Source organism: Neodiprion fabricii, chromosome 2 (assembly GCF_021155785.1).
Source record: "Neodiprion fabricii isolate iyNeoFabr1 chromosome 2, iyNeoFabr1.1, whole genome shotgun sequence".
Classification (NCBI taxonomy): Eukaryota; Metazoa; Arthropoda; class Insecta; order Hymenoptera; family Diprionidae; genus Neodiprion; species Neodiprion fabricii.
Window position 1 is genome coordinate 5486269 of NC_060240.1, and position 19921 is coordinate 5506189.

The 19921-nt window shown below is 35.6% G+C and overlaps 1 protein-coding gene across 1 annotated transcript in view; it reads left to right on the forward strand.

Annotated features, from left to right (window-relative positions):
- The window catches only part of LOC124174611, a 29965-nt gene that overhangs the window by 5315 nt on the left and 4729 nt on the right, over window positions 1–19921 (forward strand). The gene's annotated exons all lie outside the window — the stretch shown is intronic.

Here is a 19921-nt window from a genome sequence, read left to right on the forward strand (position 1 = left end):
TCGCGTAATCATTCAGAGTACGTAGGTAGGTTTAAGGTACACTTCTAATCGATTATCGGATCGATCAATTGTAGCCGCGCGTGACAAGCGTAAAAATTTATCAAATGTTACAATATCGTATATAAAATGATACGTTATAATAAAGAAATTTTACTTCCTCATGCATTGCTTTCGCAGTAGTTTGTTACGTATGGATATACAAGGCATTCCACTTTAAATCGACCTACGTCTGCCTCTCACCGTCGGTGATTTAATTTATTTCTAAGCATGGTATACAGTGTGCGAAAAAAAAACATCTTTCACGGATTTATAGATTTTTTGGATCACGGATTTGATTTTTACTGCTACCAAAAATACAAAAACTGAAATTTTTAATCAATAGCTGTTATCTATTAGCTTTAAGCTATTTTCATTCATTTTCTTAATTTTTTTTTTATTTTAACGAAGTTAATTTTGAGACCACGATCAAAGTGATATATATATACTGGGACAATCTCTTGATAGTTGAAAATCAACAGCGCATGCGCGAGTTTTCTCGTCTGTTCGCGCAGGCTGGCCATACTGAGTTTCATCTGTCAAACCGTTTCTGCCGGCGTTGTGGTTGATACGAATTTTCGAGGTTAGAATCTCAAATAATCGAGGCAGCGACTCGGAATGGTTTGGGAAGCATTTGTTGTCGGGTCGGAAAGTCGATTCTTCGAAGAACGGTCGGAATTTAACGCTTACGCTCCTTGAAAATTCAAACGTACAAATTTTGCGTAGGTTGGCCCGCCTGCATCGCAGACAAGAATTTCGCCGACCAATGAGATTGAATTATTTGGCGCATGCGCGGTTGATTTTCAACTTTCAAGAGATCGTCCCGGTATAACAACGTGAAATATTCAGATGAGAAAACATCTGCGAGTAGATTTAGAGAAAAAATCGCTGTTACAGGTATAATTTTTACAACTTCCTGCACTCGGTACGAATATTTGCATTTCGGAACGGAAAAACGTGGTCGTAAATGTATGTGTGCCACTACTTCCGGTAAGCTCAACTCTGCCACGGGAATCTCCCACGTTATACGTAACTAACGAACCTGCGGTATCTACTTCGGTGCATCGTGTGTATTATATATAGATAATGTAGGTGCATAGGTAGAGAGTTGCGCTGCATCCGCCATTGCAGATGCCTTTCTTTCTTCGCTCTGCAAGTTGCAATGCAAAGGATATTGGAGGGGGATTAGAAGTGATTCGTGAGAGAACGCGGTGTTCTCTTCCGGTGGCACAGTTGCGGATCAAATTTTCCTCGTTCGTTTTGTTATTTGTATTATCATAACTGCTATTTTACTGTTTACGGTAAAACGAGGATGATGATAATTATTGAAGTAGTATTACAGCAAAGACATTCGGCTCGAATGGAGTAACAGAGGCGGGGTTGAAGTTCCGAGTTTCAAATTTTGCTAAGGTGCCTAATTCTGGATTATTTTATGGCGAAACTTGAAGTATAGAAATCTAACTTTGAAGAAACGACTAAGTTTTGAAACTCAAAGGCTCAAAGTTCCGAAATGCGAGATTCCGATTATTCAAGTTACGATTGAGCAAAGTTTCGAAAAGTAAAGTCCTGATGGAGAAATATTGCGGAAAATAAAGTTTCGATGGAGTAAAATTCCAAAAATTAAAATATACTCACACGGCGTAGTTTACTCAAAAAGTGAGTTTGAAGAATCAGAAAAACCGAAGGATTCCGAACGCAAAAATATCGAAAATCAAAAACAAAGAAATATGAAAGTGGTGAAATCTCGATTTTTCAGATTTTTTAAATTTTCCCATCTTCGCACTTTCGTAACTTTGAGCCTCGGTTTTCGGTCCATTCGAAACTTAGACGTATCGTCAAAGTTTGATTTCTCTACTTTAAGTTTCGCCACAAAGAAAAAAAAAACCATAACTCGGCATTTTCGGAACCTTTCAAAATCGGAATTTCAATCCCGCCCCGAATAATAATAAACCAATAATTTATTTTCCTTCGGTTAGTTTCTCACGGTCAATTCGTCGATGCTTTCTCCACTGCTGCAAACTGTCTATAATTATATATTACGTGATATAAATTCTTGAAAATGTAATTACCGTTGCGTTCACATATGTACGTAAATAATTTATTCGTTATCTACAAAAGATTATGCGTAATATCAACAATGCATTTTAAAAAAAAAAAAAACATCTAATGGGATATTTTTTTTAGTAGCTTATATTACAACATCGATAAACGATACCTATAAAGTGTATTCGAATAAATTAACTCGCTGTAGAGAATTTCATCCTTGAAAGAAGTTTTGACGTTACGATTTTTGGATAGTTAAAGCCTCGGCACGTCGGTCTATAATTATTAATAATATCGTTAGATAATAAGCGGGACCCGCGATTTCCGTATGCCTCGACTCTCGATTATCGGTATACATAATTATCAATTACGATGGACACGATACGTGATATGACGTAACCACGAACCGATCTCGATAAGTCGAAAAAAACTTACAGCGATATTTGGCGGGGGTTTGACGATTCGGAAAATTTTTTTATTTTATACAGGAAAAATTGAGGTGGAGAGGGGGGTGGGGACAAAAAATCTTTGAAACCTGTTTTACAACCGTACAGTAAAATGTCTGCTTTATCGACCTGCGCGAATCACTTTCTTTCTTCTTAGGGTTTTGTATATTGTATACAAATATCTGTATACGCATACGTACATACGTGTATATGTATGTATAAATGTTCGTTATACTTGCAACGATAAGCCAGGCATGCATTGTTCTGCACTCTGCAGAAAGTTCCTTTCAATTATCTGCTCAGAGCTTCTCTCTACTCGTTGCGTCAGGTACATGGTATATACATGTATATATGTATATAATGGATATAAATAAATACGTTCACACACACGTATACAAGGAAATAGAGACGTGTTACATATTATACACTATACTCGTACAGTTTTAATATCCGCTTTTACTGCATTGCTAACGATATGAAAGTTTTGTTGTTTTACATCTTATAAATGTTTGTTTTTCCATTTTATCGCCCATCATCCTATACATACGCATTTATGTATGTATGTACATATAACGTTAACTGTATGACTGGAAACTCGTTGAATAAATACTCGTATATATATATTAATCACCGTGTCCTAAAATTCTTGTTAAAAAAAAAAAAAAAAAAAAAAAGAAAGAATCCTTCTTTTTCATTCATTTTACTCTTCCTCCCTCACTTTCTCAAGTTTCTCATCTCTCTTGTGTTTATTATATTTCAACTCATTCGGATTACCTTTACGAACAACGGAAATAATAATTTAAGACGCGAATTAATACACACGCTAATTTGATGTGTGTATATTTATATATACATGCCGTATTGAATATAGATATCATTATACGTGTAAGATTATGACGCGATTGACTTGCGTTGACACACTTTGCGCAGCACGCATCTTTTACCATTTTATAACAATTATACGACTTTATTATGCATTATACATATACAGGTGTCCGGTAAAAACAGAAATTTCTAAATATCGAACATTGAAATTTTCTATCGTCCAGAGAAATTCGAAAGAAAGTAGAAAAAATACACACACACACACACACACGCACAAAAATATATGAATGGGGGTCAATAGTTGGAAGGAATTGCCGATATATGGAAATTTCAAACATACTTATCAGTGACACTTTCAAAAATCAAGATTTCGAAAAATTCATCATTCGTTATTTTATTTTCGCATGTTTGAAGCTGCTGTAATATATCAGCCATTCCAAATATTGATCCTTCCAAGTTTCGACCATCAACCAAAAGTGTATGGATATTGTTTAATAAGAAAATCCGACATATTCCGAGTCGAAACGTCAGACGCCATTTGCATAAATACATAGATAGCCTTTTATTATTATCAGCCTTGTATACTCGTTTATAATTTGCAATATAAATTTTTTTCATCAATATCGAATCATTATACGATCTCTATTACACACCATCTATATTACATCTACAACCGTGAATACCTTGAAAAGTACAAGTCGCTTCAGCTTCGAGCAAACGCGTATTATCTTCTTCTTTTTTCGTTTTTTTTTTCATCAACATTCGTGCTATTATACAAACCGGGAAGAGTTTGTTTAATCTTTACACCACGTACCATCATGCGGCTTGAGAGGTACTCGTATTATATATAGCTTGACAATATCACACAGTGTGCTATATATTTAATAATACCTACTTGAAAAAGTTACAAGTTACAACGATCACGTAGAGTAAACACCCACACGCATACACAAACACACGATCATCGTCTTATCTGTAATCCATAACTATTTGAAACGACGATAAGGGTGGTAGTGCATTTGATTTATCGTTACTGTAAGTATTTGTTTATTTTTCTCCTTCTATTTTGTTTTTTTGGGAATATCCGAACTGCGGATGAGGAACAATTATAATCTGTATCCATGACATAGATACGTACGCATGTGCAACATGTAATAAATATGCTTCCATCTATTTATAACACGTTATAATCTCTGCATGATAATTATATGCGTTTCCGTGTATAAATTTCTTAATTAATCTTTATCATTTTCTTTATCCACTTTTCTTTTACTTTTTCTTTTATAACATCTCATCGTGCGTGTGTATTATACGTAATATTATACCTATATGCGTACCCACATTATATCGAATTGAAACACGCTGCGCGTCGCGATGTTAATTAATAAATTTGATAACGCTTCGTGACATCTACTATATATATATATATATACAATTCTTCATTATCTGTGATGTATTATTCTTCGTATAATGCGAGTTTTCACAGTATAATATTATACTCAGCCTGTATCTTCGTCGTGGTACATTTGACATGCAGTTTCCGTGTTTGTCTTTTACTCATATTTATTTCTTTCTTTATTTATTTATTTATTTATTTTGTTTTCTCATCCATTAATCACCGGTCTTTTCGTTTCTTTTTTTTTCTGTTCATTCTCAAGAAAAAGAGCACGACACACGTGTACACGTATACGTACACACGTGTACGTATAACATTTAATGATCGTACGTACGTTTTGCCGGACGACACGGAAAACACGCGATTACTCACTATACCCAGCATAAGCTGTTACAACCGCGTATAATTACGTTTAACCAACGCTCGGACGTTTACAGTACAGGTATAACATGCATGATCTGTATAATGTAACACGGTCAGTTTCCCTCCCCCCCCTCCAAAGACTATTCTCTATGTCATGTATTGAATTTTTTATTTTTATTTTTTATTTGCTCTTTCTTTCTCCCCTCTTTTTTTTTTTTTTTTTTTTTTTTTACGACGTACAGATCGTGTCTGTATTTTACACACACACACACACACACACACACACACACACACACACACACACACACACACGCCTCTCGTTTTCCGCATGAAAGAATAACGCCGCGCGGACTTCCGCTCGGGTTTCACGCGCCTCGATCTTTTCTTAAACTTAACGTACCTTCGCGTAAAAGCTTTTTGCCGTTGCTGCTGCTTCTGCCGCTGTTGGAATTTCGTCCCCTTAAGTCGATTATAGGGTTTTAAAGCACACATCACCCTTGGTAAAAGAAAATGACGATAAAAGGCGAACGAAAAGATGGAGGAAAAAAGAGAGATCTATGGAAATTTGTTGTTGTTGAGATTGTGCGTGGAAGAAGAAAAAGAAGGAGGCGGGATATCTTGTAAGATGGGACGTTTTTTAAGAAAATACAACCGCTAGTTTCTCTTTTTTTTTTTTACAAATTTTTAAACATCGAAACAGAACAGAACGGCATGTTTGAAGTTTCCGAAAAAATTGTCAACAATTCGTCGATTAAAAACGATCATTTGAGACTAAATCCGGAAGCGAAAAACAACCATTATTTTTACACCTAATTGTCTGCTTTCGAAAAGATGAAAGATCCTAAATTCTTTTAGAATACTTGAGAATTTGGCTTCAAATAATCGTCTTTAATCGTAGAATTTTTAAGAATTATTTCGGAAAACTTGAAACTGTTCTGTTTGGATCTTTGAAAATTTGTTTCAATAATTCCCTCTGTCAAATTGGCGTGGAATACCTTATGTTTTTATACAGCACACGTGACATATTTATATACGTTTGGAACTCGCACGTGATGTTACTACAACAACATTGTATAGGTATGAATATAATTTTATTGCCAGATGGCATTATGCAATAATGAGAGATATTATTACCGATGGAACATTACATACGATTCAAGGATCGTAATATCAGCAGGATATGACGTTATTAATTGTACGACGAAATAATTCCAGGCAAAGATTATTGTTTATTTTCAATTTGCCGGCTGTATAAATAACAAGCGCGAATCGAACGACCTTAATTGACGTTTCCTTATCATCTATGTATACGTACATTCGTTACACGTATTTATTGAAGCTTTCATTCGTCTATCGACCAAACGTTGCACATAAATAATTACTAATTGTAAGAGAAGGAGAGATAGATATATATAGATATAAAGAAATAGAGAGACGTTTGTACACAAGTTGAACATGCGGCACGAGTTATTCGTGAAAGCAATAAATCGCAGCGTGACATTTCCCGTCCTGCACTGCACGTTAAATGTTGCAAAGCGTAAATTCATATTATACCTCGTTACACCTATTTATTTAGACGCCATAATTGACTCGGAAGAAAGAGACGGACGGAAAAAAAACAAAGAAAAGTTTCATGCTGTACAAGGTGGTACGTTAACGTTCATCAACACCTTGCAGGGCTTACGTCTAACTTGTTTTTGGTCCTAAACAAAACGCGTGTTCGACTCTGTACAAATTACGTGAAAATGACTTCCAATCTCTCGCTTTGTTACCGCATAATTCGTACATTACATAGAATCAATTGCTCGCATTTTTTTTTTTCCGATCCGAAAAATCGTGACGAAGTTTGTAACGTTAATGTAATGATTTATCTTTGTCGAAAGTGATTATTTTTTCAACTACATCATTACTCGAAATTCATTAAACCGTTAATACAGCGTATCAAGAAAATCAGATTTTGTAGTGATATTTGTTTAAATTTCTTAATTTTCGATAACACGTTAACGTTACTGACTTCAGTCCCGTATTCGAAAACAAGTTAGTCGTAAGCCCGAAGCATTGACGAACTTTATTATCCATACTTATCCACACGTGTCCCCGCAAAAGAAAAGTCACTATGTACAGGTAAAGGAAGCTACATAGACGACGGCTTATGGATAATTGTAAGTAAACCCCGTCGACGACTTTCTTTCCCTTCAGCTCCAGCGGTCGTTGAGTCGTCGTTAAAGGGATTCCCACCACCCTAACCTAACCTAACCTAACCTAACCAACTCGTTATACTCCACGACACACCCACACACGTACGTTTAACACTTGGTGTAACACCTGAATTTGTGTGCGTGTGGTTACTGTATTCATAGCATCCCTCGTCACGGTCTATTCAGCAGGGTGCATTAACCGGGACCCTCCCTTATTTGCTACTCTTTCAATCCATTCTCCCGCACCCTTGTCAAGGATATTAGAAAATAGCTGGACTACACGCGAGGATTTTTACTCGAAACCTGTGCGGCACGTTTTGTTTCTAAAAGTTGTACCGGTTCGACAACCGCGGAATAAAGAAAATATCTTATGATTTTCCATGTGGTCATTAACGTGTAACACGTGGTCTTGAATTAAATCGACGTGCCTTTCTTAAATTGAACAACGTGTTTCATTAAAAGTTTGATAATCAAAGTACGGAGTTTTTCACGTTAAATAAACAACAGGTCCGCGGGTGATGATCGGATATTCTCCATTATGTACACGTATAATGATCCTTTGTTGTTGTGATTAAAAAAAAAAATGTTACAATAGATAGACGGAGTTAAGAATATTGTACAAATCGAGTGGCAGAAACATATCGGGATCTAGAAGCATTGCTCGCGTGTAATACGTGCTTTACCAGCGATATAGCTAAACTTATTTAACGTTTTTAAGTCTGGTTTATCAAGAATTTCAAAGATATTTGGGTAGTTGTTGTCTTGCGAAGCGGCGGATTAGAAGTACACTTGCTTTTATTTTGGAGTCGTAAACACACGATTAACATGTGGAGAAGTCCGTCAGGTTTATCACAAAGCGGCGGTGCGAAATGTACGAAAATCTAGAGACAAACGAACTATCAATTATTCTGGTAGCATTTAGATTCAACGGTCTAATTTGAACAATCGTATTTTTTTTTTTTTTTTTTTTTTTTTTTATTTTGCAGGTCAATTTTTATATTCATTTATTTTATATCATCTGTTACATAATCGCGAATCAATTGCAATGATCTTCTTTCTGCGCTGTTATTTTACACCGCAAGACGTGAAGTTTTCATTTCATTCATCATCATCCATGGTAGGATCGTGTATAATCTCATAAAAAACGTATCAATATTTTTTAACAAGAGTGCAACAGTGCTGAGATAGTAAAAAACTCTTACTACGTAACAGTTTAGAAGGTCGCGTTATACTTGCAAATCTGCAAGTATAATTAAGCAAATGTTTGTTATAAAATTATCTCGGATGAGTATAAATGATAAATAATAACAACAACTTACCAAACTGTTGACAGACTGTAATTTTTTAGACGAATGAAAATCTCGTTGGGCGTTGTTTACAGACAAAACTACCGATATTATGTCATCCGCAAAATCTTTAATCTCGTCATCGGCTCCTACGCGTGTTGTTTTCGTCATCACGCTCATCATCGACATCACCTGTTTCCGAATGGTGTTCAAATCTTCGCAAGTTAGCCGGTTTCTCTTTTATCTACTGCCGCATTACGTATCCTCAAGCGTGTACAAATTGGGCTCGTTTCAAGAGACGAATCGTCATTTGGATCAGTCGAACACCGCGTACGAGGCTTTAATAAAGTCGTCTGGGATCGTGGCCTGCCTGCTAAGACGCCGATTTGTGTTCTCTGCAATGGCGCAATTATTACACGTGCCACGTAGCTTCACCTCGAAATCTTGCTCTATGGTCGAGGAACGTATCGCTCGTCTCTGAAACTACATCGTTTATACATACCTGCTATCTATGTGTAATGTCGTATCGCTGTGACGTCTGCCAGCACACCCATCAACCAGGTCGATAGTGCTGCAGGTACAGTCGGGTTAAGGCAGATGGATGGAAGGATAGATAGATACATGTATGGATAGATAGATAGATATGTACGTAGATAGACGGATCCATGTTTTATTATACGAGGGTAGTGACCCGTAACTGCAAACGAGCAATTATACAGAGAAAGTGAACTTAGGATTAAGTTGGTACATGTACCAAGTACCTATAATTTATAGTACAGCAATCTACATTATCCTGTGTAAACTACTGAACGGTATATATATACATTAAAGGGGTATGAAAAAACGGTGGTCGAGGAAAACATTCGGAGCATTTTTAGTCAGACGTATCTGGAATTATCTGTTATTATTAGAATCTACGTAGAAGCCAAGAGTTTTTCATGCCGTGATCGTCATTTTTTCCGTATTATATATCGCTGTGTGCGCATTTTAGTCGTTTATTTTCACGAGGATGATCCCTTTGTGACTCAGGTGTAGATCCGAGGGTTAACGAAACTGTAGGTACGCTTTATCTTCTATAATACACCATTTTAATTATAACCACTTATAGCCGGTTGGGTATTCGGGCATAGGTCAAATTTTGCGATAAAGGTAACTATGCACTGGTGTTTAATCTATCTGTTGTTTATACAAAGTCCCTGTAAACGTTACTTCGACAAACTGTCAAATGTTGTTTAAAAAAAAATGTATACAATTTTCCCAACTCTGAAACAGTAACATAAATTTTTTCAGAATCTTTATTCACTGCTCAATTATTCGTAAATATTTAAAGTGATTTTGAAAAGAAGCTTTTAAATTTTTTTGGTCAGCTAAAACATTGTTTAAATGGTATAAAAATTTCCGTAAAATTCTCACATCTTCCGTTTTTCACTTAGAACATTTATAAACCGGTACCCATTGCGAAACGATTTTTGTATATTTATTTCGTTGTTGCATGTATTAAATTTTTTTTTTTTTTTTTTGTCAACTTCACAACGGAACTAGTTTAGTAATGTTCTGAGTGAAAAATAAAAGTTTCGACAATTATTTCATGAATTTTCAAACCGCTTAAACAATGCTTTAGTTGATCAAAAAAAATTAAATCCGTCACGGGTCCGGTTTTGAAATGTTTGCAAGAGAAAATACAGTTTTTCAGATTTTTTAAAGAATTTTCAAAAAGGTCCTTTTCAAAATCGTTCGATATTTATAAACAATTAACCAGTTGAGTAAAAAAATCTGAAAAAATTCAGTGGAACGCTTTAGAGTTGGGAGTTGGGAAAATCTTGGACACAGTTTTGACTGAAGAAAAAGAAGAGAATTTTTTTTTTTTTTGTTTCTCTCCTTCCGACTTTAGAAAGTATCCGTACGCCAAGGCCAGTATTTTCTAAATAATAAAAAAAAAAAAAAAAAAATAATAACACTCGCTGGCGGCCTTTTTTAATTCTCCTCCTCGCTCGGTCGGCAAGGAAGAACGCGGCTGTAACGACGGGCGTTTAGTCGGTGGTAATCAACGGACCGTGAGAGGTGACCTCACCGTCGTGTTTCGAGGCCGCAGGTAACAGTACCGTAGAGGAAAAGAGCCACCCACCCACTATGTTCTCTATTTATTTCTCATGCCTAGTTTTAACGTACAACGTATAGTACGCATGATGGATGCAATTTTTCGAACAACTATACGCGATATAAATATTACGAAAACACGTGCGAAGGTTTCGACAACGTTTTACCGGCATCGAATGTATCTAGGGAAAAAATGGGGCCGAGGCTAGTAACTTTAACGTAACGAAACGATGGGATTGCCATTTTGCAAATTTATAGTGACTTTGAAGCAGTAATGTTTTCGAAATTGTTTTTTACGATTCGCCGTATTTGAAACGTTAATCGTTACGATAACTTTGCTAACTTGAAACTCGTTAGGAATTAGAAGCGACGCGAATCTACGAATCAGGTTAAAATATATGAATTTTAAAAGTCCTTGCAATCTGACGAAACTAAATGATGAAACGCCAAATTTCAATTCACGCATGTAATGACCTTGTTACGTATCTTAATGACGTCAGAGAGATCGGGTTATTCTATACTATTTTTTTCACCAAGGAATCTTCGTGCCAAGAGATTCTCGCCTGGTTTTAAGAAAAACTTACACGTGTAAGCTCGTTTTATTTGAAATCGAATTTCAAATTAATAGGTATGCACGTGACGAAGATAAAAGGTCGTCGCTTTTGCTATTGCAATTCAAAAGCGACGGCCACTAACAATAAGCTAAAATTAATCGATTTCGAAATATTGATCGAACACGACTCGGTTGAATCGGTAAAAATCGACTGATTAATCGTTTATTTCGTATTTTGTTCTTTTTACTTGAAACTCTGCGTATGAAACAAAAATTTCGCAAACATCACTACATGGTCTTAATCACGGACAAGTTTTATTGATAATTTAAAAATGTTCTTTCGTCATTCGCTTATAACATCAAATTGGTATCTTGGTAAGTTAGACAATGATAATAATCGACACTCTAATCACATAAATTGATATTGTATTGCCTCGTTGATGGGAGTAAAAATAATCGAGTCGGTCGGTTAATCGACTTTGAAAAATGATCGAAAATAGATGACTATTGGTCATTAATCTTATCCCGCATGCAACTCCGACAGAGAAACGAACGCGTATGCTTGACGATGTGCGGCAGGAGAATGAGGAGTAATGACTCTGGAATTTTCATTACGAAATTCCACGGTGCGAGACTCGGTTCTTTTCGTTCTCAGTTTCATTATTATAATTATCTCTGTCTGTATATACATATATATATAATATATATATACACATGTATTATACCAACCTGCACGTATGTATAAATACGCAAGACGATGCCCTTTCAATATTAATTACAGAACAATAAACGGCGAAGGCTTAATCGATTTGTATTAAAATTCTGATGATGTAGGATTATTATTATTCCTATTCGTGCGATTGACCGATTCGAAAACGGAAACGGAGAAACAGAGTGTGAATATCTCTTTTTTTTTATTTTTTTTTCTTTTTATTCAATACAAATCTCATTCTCTCTACTCGTTTTCACTTATATTTTCTCTAATTTAAATCGATTCACGCCTCGAGTTACCGGCCGTCCGAAAGTTGAGTTGCATTCGAATTGTAGAAATAATTACAGAGCATTGTACGTATGGATCGGAATTATTCATCGATGAAATCATCGCGTTTCTATTATAACGTACAATGCAATTTGTTACAAGCGTTACAGGATCAGGATACAGATCCTCTCTGTGAGAAATCATTTAGAAAAAAAAAAAAAAATGTCTCGTCAGTCAACTTGAGTCGCATATGAGCAACATATAATTAACGTGATTACGAAACTTGATCCGCGTGAAATGAGGGATAATTTGTGAAGTTGATCGATTTTTCATACGATTCCACGTATCGATATAACAATCGATTGATATTAATTGACGAATTTAAATTAACTCTGAGGTGATAATTCGCTTTTTACCATTTAATTCAGATTTTTTTTTTTTTTTTTTTTCTTGTTCTTTTTTATTCATCGCATTCAGAGATCGTACGTGTCATTGTTTCAATCGAACAAAATAGAATTTAAGATATCTGTTATATAATAACAAATGATATATTTGCAAACATTTCGACGAGGGTAAAATCATAATTATAATAATATCATAAATAATTTCGTCGATAATATAAAACCTGACCAACGTTTGGAACACGAATACTTGTCGGCGGCATATTTCTCAGCATATTAACGGCATGATACGTTACGTTTAACAGACTTTGACCCCGTGACCCGTAAACAAAGCGTGCACTTACCAAATTCCTCGCTTGCAGCACGTGGCAGAAATAAAACATATATGTATATATTAGGGTGTTGAGAGAAAAAAAACAATTTTTGTCTAATCGCGAATCAAAATTTCGATAGAGCGTCTCAAATAGAATATCTCAGACAAATATGAGCTCTTAATATCGATATTTTGAGTCACCTATTTTATTTTATCCATTTTCCATCTGAACGGCCCGTGAAAAAAAAAAAAAATGGAGAAATCCTCGACTGTGATTTCATAATTCAATATTTACAGGCAAATATCACTTAATCGGTTAGAGTTGGGAAAATTGTATCTCGGTACTATTTTTTTCAAATAGTATTTACACAGTTCAAGCACAGACATTCTACCTGAGATGATCTATCAAAATTTTAATCTACGTTTAAAGGAAAGAAAAATGTTGTTGTCTTTTGTTTTTCACAACACCCCCAATATATGTACATACATGTTAGTATATGTAATATAATACCGATTCCGAGATATCAGCTTCGCGATTATTGACATGATTGAGAATAATTTCGTAACTACGTAAGTGTAATTAATTGTTTTTTTTTTTATTTATTTATTTTGTTTTTTTTTTCATGTGTAGGTATAATAAAAAGTGGACACCCGGTATAATGTTTATACCGCACGCGATAATTATGCTCATTTCTTAAACGTATGCACGTATGATGTGTGTATATGTAATAATCTTCGTACATGTATGTAATACATATTATATACGCGTGTAATAAAAAGTTTTCAAGTACAATTTACGGTCTACGGCTTATACTGTATAATGTACCATTATATTATATCCCAACGAGGCAGCCGGATCAACGTAACTTTATTATAACCTACATACTTGTACGATAAACAAGTTTAATGCACTTATAGACCGTATTATACCTATATTCACGAACCTTACCGTATTAAGTTTTTATGAATTTCTGGGGGCAGGGTTGATAATTCGAATTTGAAAAATTCCAATATCGCCAAATTCCGAATATTTTCGAAACTTTATCGTTTCGTAAAAATGGGCGGAGGTAAAAAACTAGAATGACCGATCGATGGAGGGATCGTGACGTCGAATTTTCAAAAACGCGAAAATCTATTTCGTAGAATTATCAAAAATTTCAAAAGTCCAAGCTAGAAAATTGAAAATATAGAAAATCGAAGCACAGATAAACGAAATATAAAAATGTCGGAACGTAAAACAACAAAATCTAACATCCCCACACGATTCCATAATATTATCGAGACGAATTCCGACGATTCTACATTTTGGCATTCTATATTCTGAACTTTCAATTTTTTTTCACTTGTCCATACTTCGGCTATTTTCTACGTTTTTCAATTGTATAAATTGACTTTTCGCTTATTTGGGAATTCGATACTGTGCCCCTTCTATAATCCTCAGATCCTTCTACATTTTTTCCAACCACTCTAAGTATATAGAAGCAACTGTATAATCGTTGCACTTTCCAAAGAGTTTTTACAGACACGGACTGCAGACGTGCAGCCTGAAACCGCGTCTGCTGCACTTCGGGATCTAATATATATATAATATATATATATATACGAACCTGCCGGCTCCGCAAAGTATCGAATTACTTCCGCTTGACAACTTTGCTTTCTACCATTCCTGCATCAGCAGCTGCAACAGCAGCCACAGCGGTGGTCTTGATTTTTCTTCTATCGATGAAAAATAAGTAAAGAATGTACACGAGGGAAAAAAAAATACAAGGAGAACAGAAGCGTCGCTCTGCAGTTCTGCCTTGTGCATATATTATAACACCTAAACTTAACCCTTGGAGTCATAGTGGCAAATATTCTCATCACCTATTTTATACCCATTTTTTTGTATGTTTAGAGAACTTTAGGAACATATTTCTTTGCAGCTTTTTCTATTTCCGACATTGCACCAAGAGGTTTTCAATACTCGAGAGTAATCATTGCGATATAATGAAAATTGTTGTTGTTTGAAAAAAATTGTTTGAAAATAAATGATGATTATTGAAGGAATGATTAATTTCCGAGAAAGTTACTCCTCTATACGTGTACATTTTTTACGTAAATTATTAGTTTTTCGGATCGCTGGTTACGAATCTGAAATCGGATTTAAAGATTTGAAGATGGCGGATCCAATATGGCGGACAAAAATTTCACGTTCGATCGAATCTGGAGAAAAAAAACTGTGTCCAGGGATTTTTTGGGTCACTGATAACTAACCTGAGGTGAGATTTTGAAAATTCGTTACGGCAAATCCATTCATCTACCCTGAAAACCTGAATGCATAGAGTTTTTATACCGCATTCGATAAAATTTTAAATTTTCGTCCGCCATGTTGAATTTTTTAAATTTGATTTCAGATTCGTAATTATCTATCTCGTTATAAAATTTGACTCAGCAAAATGACGTGTGACTAAAAAGATTAAATCTGATTCCCGTTACAATTTAGGCATTTTATATAGGGCTAAACCTTTACGATAATCGTATTGGACATGTAAAGAAAATTTCTTAAAGGAATTCAGGCAGCACAATTGTTAATGACATAGTCCGATTATTCGATCTACAATTTTTATTTTTTTTTTCTTGGACCCGGCGAAACAATTTTCTAAAATCCTTTCTTTCATGATTAATGACAATTTTCCCTTCCTTCGGGTTAGGGAAATCGGGTTCCTTAATTTTACACCGACAATGAGCAATAATTTCGCTACGCTATGCAGCTGCAGCATCAGCTCTCGTCAAAATTGCGTTACACGATTTGTCGTACATGGCGTGAAAAACCGGTATTTCGAGTTACTCGGAACGAACAAGTACACGTTCGATATATTTGCGTATGCGTGTGTATTTCGTGCCTATCTGCAGCCAGAAAATACATTTTACATTTCTACATGGATAGGTGTAACAGGTATACGTACAATTTAGACATGCCTGCATACGTAACGCGTAACATATTGCGGTATAACGTGAATTAACGGTGCGACGCATGACGATTCGAGATCTCCGTACTTTCGAAGAAACTGGGTCGATCTAAAAGGATCTCTATAAAAATTGACAACCATCCATATCCTTGATTACCTATCCATGTCTGAATTCACAGTTCGAATTACATACCGGGACAACCTCTTGAAACTTGAAAATCAACCGCGCATGCGCGAGTTTTATCGGCTGTCGAACCGTTTCTGCCGGCGATGCGGTTGATACGAATTTTCGAGGTTAGGATCTCAAATAATTGATGCGGCGACTCGGAAAGGTTTGGGAAGCGTTTGTTATCGGGTCGGAAAGTCGATTCTTCGAAGAACGGTCGGAATTTAACGCTTATGCGCTTTGAAAACTCAAACGTACACATTTTGCGTAAGTTGGCCCGCCTGCATCGCAGACAAGATTTCGCCGACCAATGAGATTTAATTATTCGGCGCATGCGCGGTTGATTTTCAAGTTTCAAGAGATTCTCCCGGTATACCTGCTAAGATTGCAGGTTTCATCGCTGACAAAATTTCAATCGGTAAAATCGAGCTTCTGGCTGCGGTATTACAGTTTTTTGTATGTTTGGAATTTTTAAATAATCAACTGGTTTTCGGGAATTCTTCAGATCGTTTCTTTCTCGTTGAAAAGAATAGTTGGATTGACTCGGCGCAGAGTAACGATCTAGAAAGAGAAAGAAATTAGGGAGAACAACGATATTTATCGAGATTTTGGATGAAAAATATCGCTGACGAATTATTCTCTACCAGAGGAAAAAAACAATGTCTTATTGTTAATGAGAAGTCGAAACGCCTGCTGTACCGTTAAAAGTTGATAATATGCTCGACACGTCGTACATAAATGAATATTATACATGTAAGATTGAGGAACGAAAAAGGAAAAAAAACAAACTAACATTGCATGCGCTGCATAAATGTGCAAAATTACAAACGCACGTGAACGTATAAATTTACTTATCCCCGAGTGTCCGAATCGCGGACGACGTGCAGTTTTTGCAATTCGTAAAAAATGCGCAGACGGTCATATTACGTATATACCTATACACATATGTGTAGCAATTTTTTGCAAGTGCAAGATTGATCAAGATCGAGAAATCTGCGAATCGGATGAATTGATCAGGGTATATAAATTGCAAGCAAATTAATCACTGAATCGCGAATGATTACAGCAAAGTGGAATTTTCCATATAAATCAATCGAGTATCTAAACCGTGGTTGAATAGCACGTAATTGAAATTACGGTTCATCGCTGTGAAGTGCATATTTTATACAGTAAAATTTTAAGTGCATTACAGTAAAATCTTCGATAATCGTATAACATAATATGCAGTTATTTAGAACTACGGAGATAATATAACTATATGTTGAAATTTCTATGTAAATATGATCAATCTAATAAATATTATATACATGCCCGTATTATCGTCACGACTTAAACGGATCGAGGATTCGAACCGCTTCTGCACCGTAATTACATGCTTTAATTACGATAATTACCGCCTCAGCGTTCCAGATCCGTACGCTCTTCGTTCGATCAATGATCCAGTTATATACTGTATTATATGTAGGTATACATACATTATATATACGTGTCTAGACACGCGGTTGCTAGGAAATATTGTCTGCGTTAACAGATTTCACTAAACTCGACTTACTGGTTAGTTTAGTTTGGTTAAGGAAAAATTTTTTACTCAACAACCATTCTCTGGAAAATCTTCACGAATTAACCGATTCATCGCTCAGAGAAATGATTGATCGAATTTTCCAAAACACGGTGATAAAATATGTATGCAGTAATAATTGAGGCTTATATATTTGCAGCAAAGCAAAGAACTTCTTGAAATTAATTTAAAAAAATCATGTTGTATAATGCGAGCACGTTTTACGCGTTTTTTCATACGTGCTTTCCGTTCGCAAAGTACCCGAATGCGCATGAGCGGAGTAGAGAAAATACCACTTTTACGTCCTAGGGGTTAAAAGTGGTCTTCTCTGTACGCCGCGCATGCGCTGTCGCGAATAAATCTGACATTACGCGACCCTAAACTCAATTTCTTGCTTCGTCAAAAAATGCGTAAGGTACTCTTGTTACACAAAGAATCGTGTGCAACAATCGTCTTCGGCTCACCTAAGACTCATATTGCAAACTTAGGCTTATCGTTAGGCCAAAAACAGCGAGTTTGCTTCCTTGTTGCACAATATACTATTTTCATCATATGTCATAAATTCAACGGGAAAAAATAAAATGTTCAAATAAAATGTCTACACCTGCGAGTATATTGATGTAGGAAAATACCGTAATTTTTGCTACAGACAAAATTGGATCGGGAATTGTTTTGCACGTTTGATCGATTGAATCTCTGTACACGTAGCGTTGATACATCTACCTATACATATATACGAGGAAAAAGGCGGGAGAGAATGCTCCGAGAATTATACATTAGTGCTTATGGGTATGTATCGATATATGTTATATGTATACATACGTGTACGTAGGCGAGTTGCAGTCGTATACCTTACATCTGCGGTACTTTGAACTCGGCCTACAGCTGAGAAGAGTTGTTGGCGACACACCAGTTTTGCGGGAGAGTAGTAAGCTCTCGATCCGGATCTCACGCGATTTAAAAATGGGTCAAGATGCGGTATTTTGCACTCAGGACTGAATAAAATACCTCCGTTGTCCTCCACCTCCTCCACTTCCATTCCCCGTAGCGATCGACTCGCCATCGACAAATATATCCTTAATTTTTATTAGTAAAGGTATCGCCTCGGCGTAATTGATGCTATACCTGCAGATATCCCGCAGCATCAAATCTGCACGGAAGTTGTTTGTTCATTTCTTTCTTTCTTCCTTTCTTTTTTTTTTTTTTTTCATTTTTTATTTTATTCATCAAAATTGTAGGATAGGAACTGATTTCTTTGAAATTAGCATAATCGTGTCATTTATACTTTCGAATAAGCCTTCAGAAGGCGAAAAGGTCCGGGAGTTTGGATTATTAGTTAGGAAAGATGATCCGATGTTGCGGTTACTCCTTCTTCGATCTACTTTTTATATTATTATACCTACCGTCTGGCAATTTATTAATTTTTGATTAAATATAGATGATAATTAGTTTAAACAGAATTATTTATTAAGGAGGCATTTACAGGAATTTCAGCTAATTATTTTTCTCACGCCTTAGGTATGCATTTTTATTTAGATCTTTTAGAGTAAATTTGCCTTGTTAGATCCTCATTCAAATGTATCAGGGTGATGCACGGAGTGCAATTTTAATAGAGTGTGTAAAAAGGTGAATATTCATTCTGCGCAAGATTTCTTATTGCATACAGATTTTCCTGGCACAATCTTACTTGCAAATATTCCACAAATCGTTGAAGGATTTTTTCAATGGATTCGTTTTGAAAGAAAACGGATCATTTTCTAGATTCATGACAAAAAACGAGCCGTTATTCGATATAAAATTTAGAGTATCTCACTCCTGGGTGAGAATTTGGGAAAAACTTGTAACAATGTGTGAAAAATACTGAAATAAAACGTGTAAAAGTTTCAGATGAATCGGTCAAAAAAATTTAGGAGAAATCAGAAGTGAAGAAATATGCATTTAAAGTTTAAATTCTCAACGAGTCGCAAAACGTAGACTAATGCAAATTAAAAATACAAAGAACCGAAAATCGATTTTTTGACCGTAAATGCCCCCAAATAATCGGGACGATCCGCTGCCTGGTGTATAATAATTATTCCCTAATTTTCTCTTCCTGTTAGTAATCTGCACGTCATTGCGTCGTTTGTGATGATTGACAATTTATAATATTTGTTTGTTTGTATCATGAAAGAATTATCGCCGGTATCGTGACCCGGATAAATTATCGCGAGACTTTTATAATATATGACCTCTTCACCCGCAAAGCGTGGGAGTTTCCGACGTTCTCTTAAGGAGAATAAAAAAATAAAAATCTAAAATTGCGTGCGAAAATCT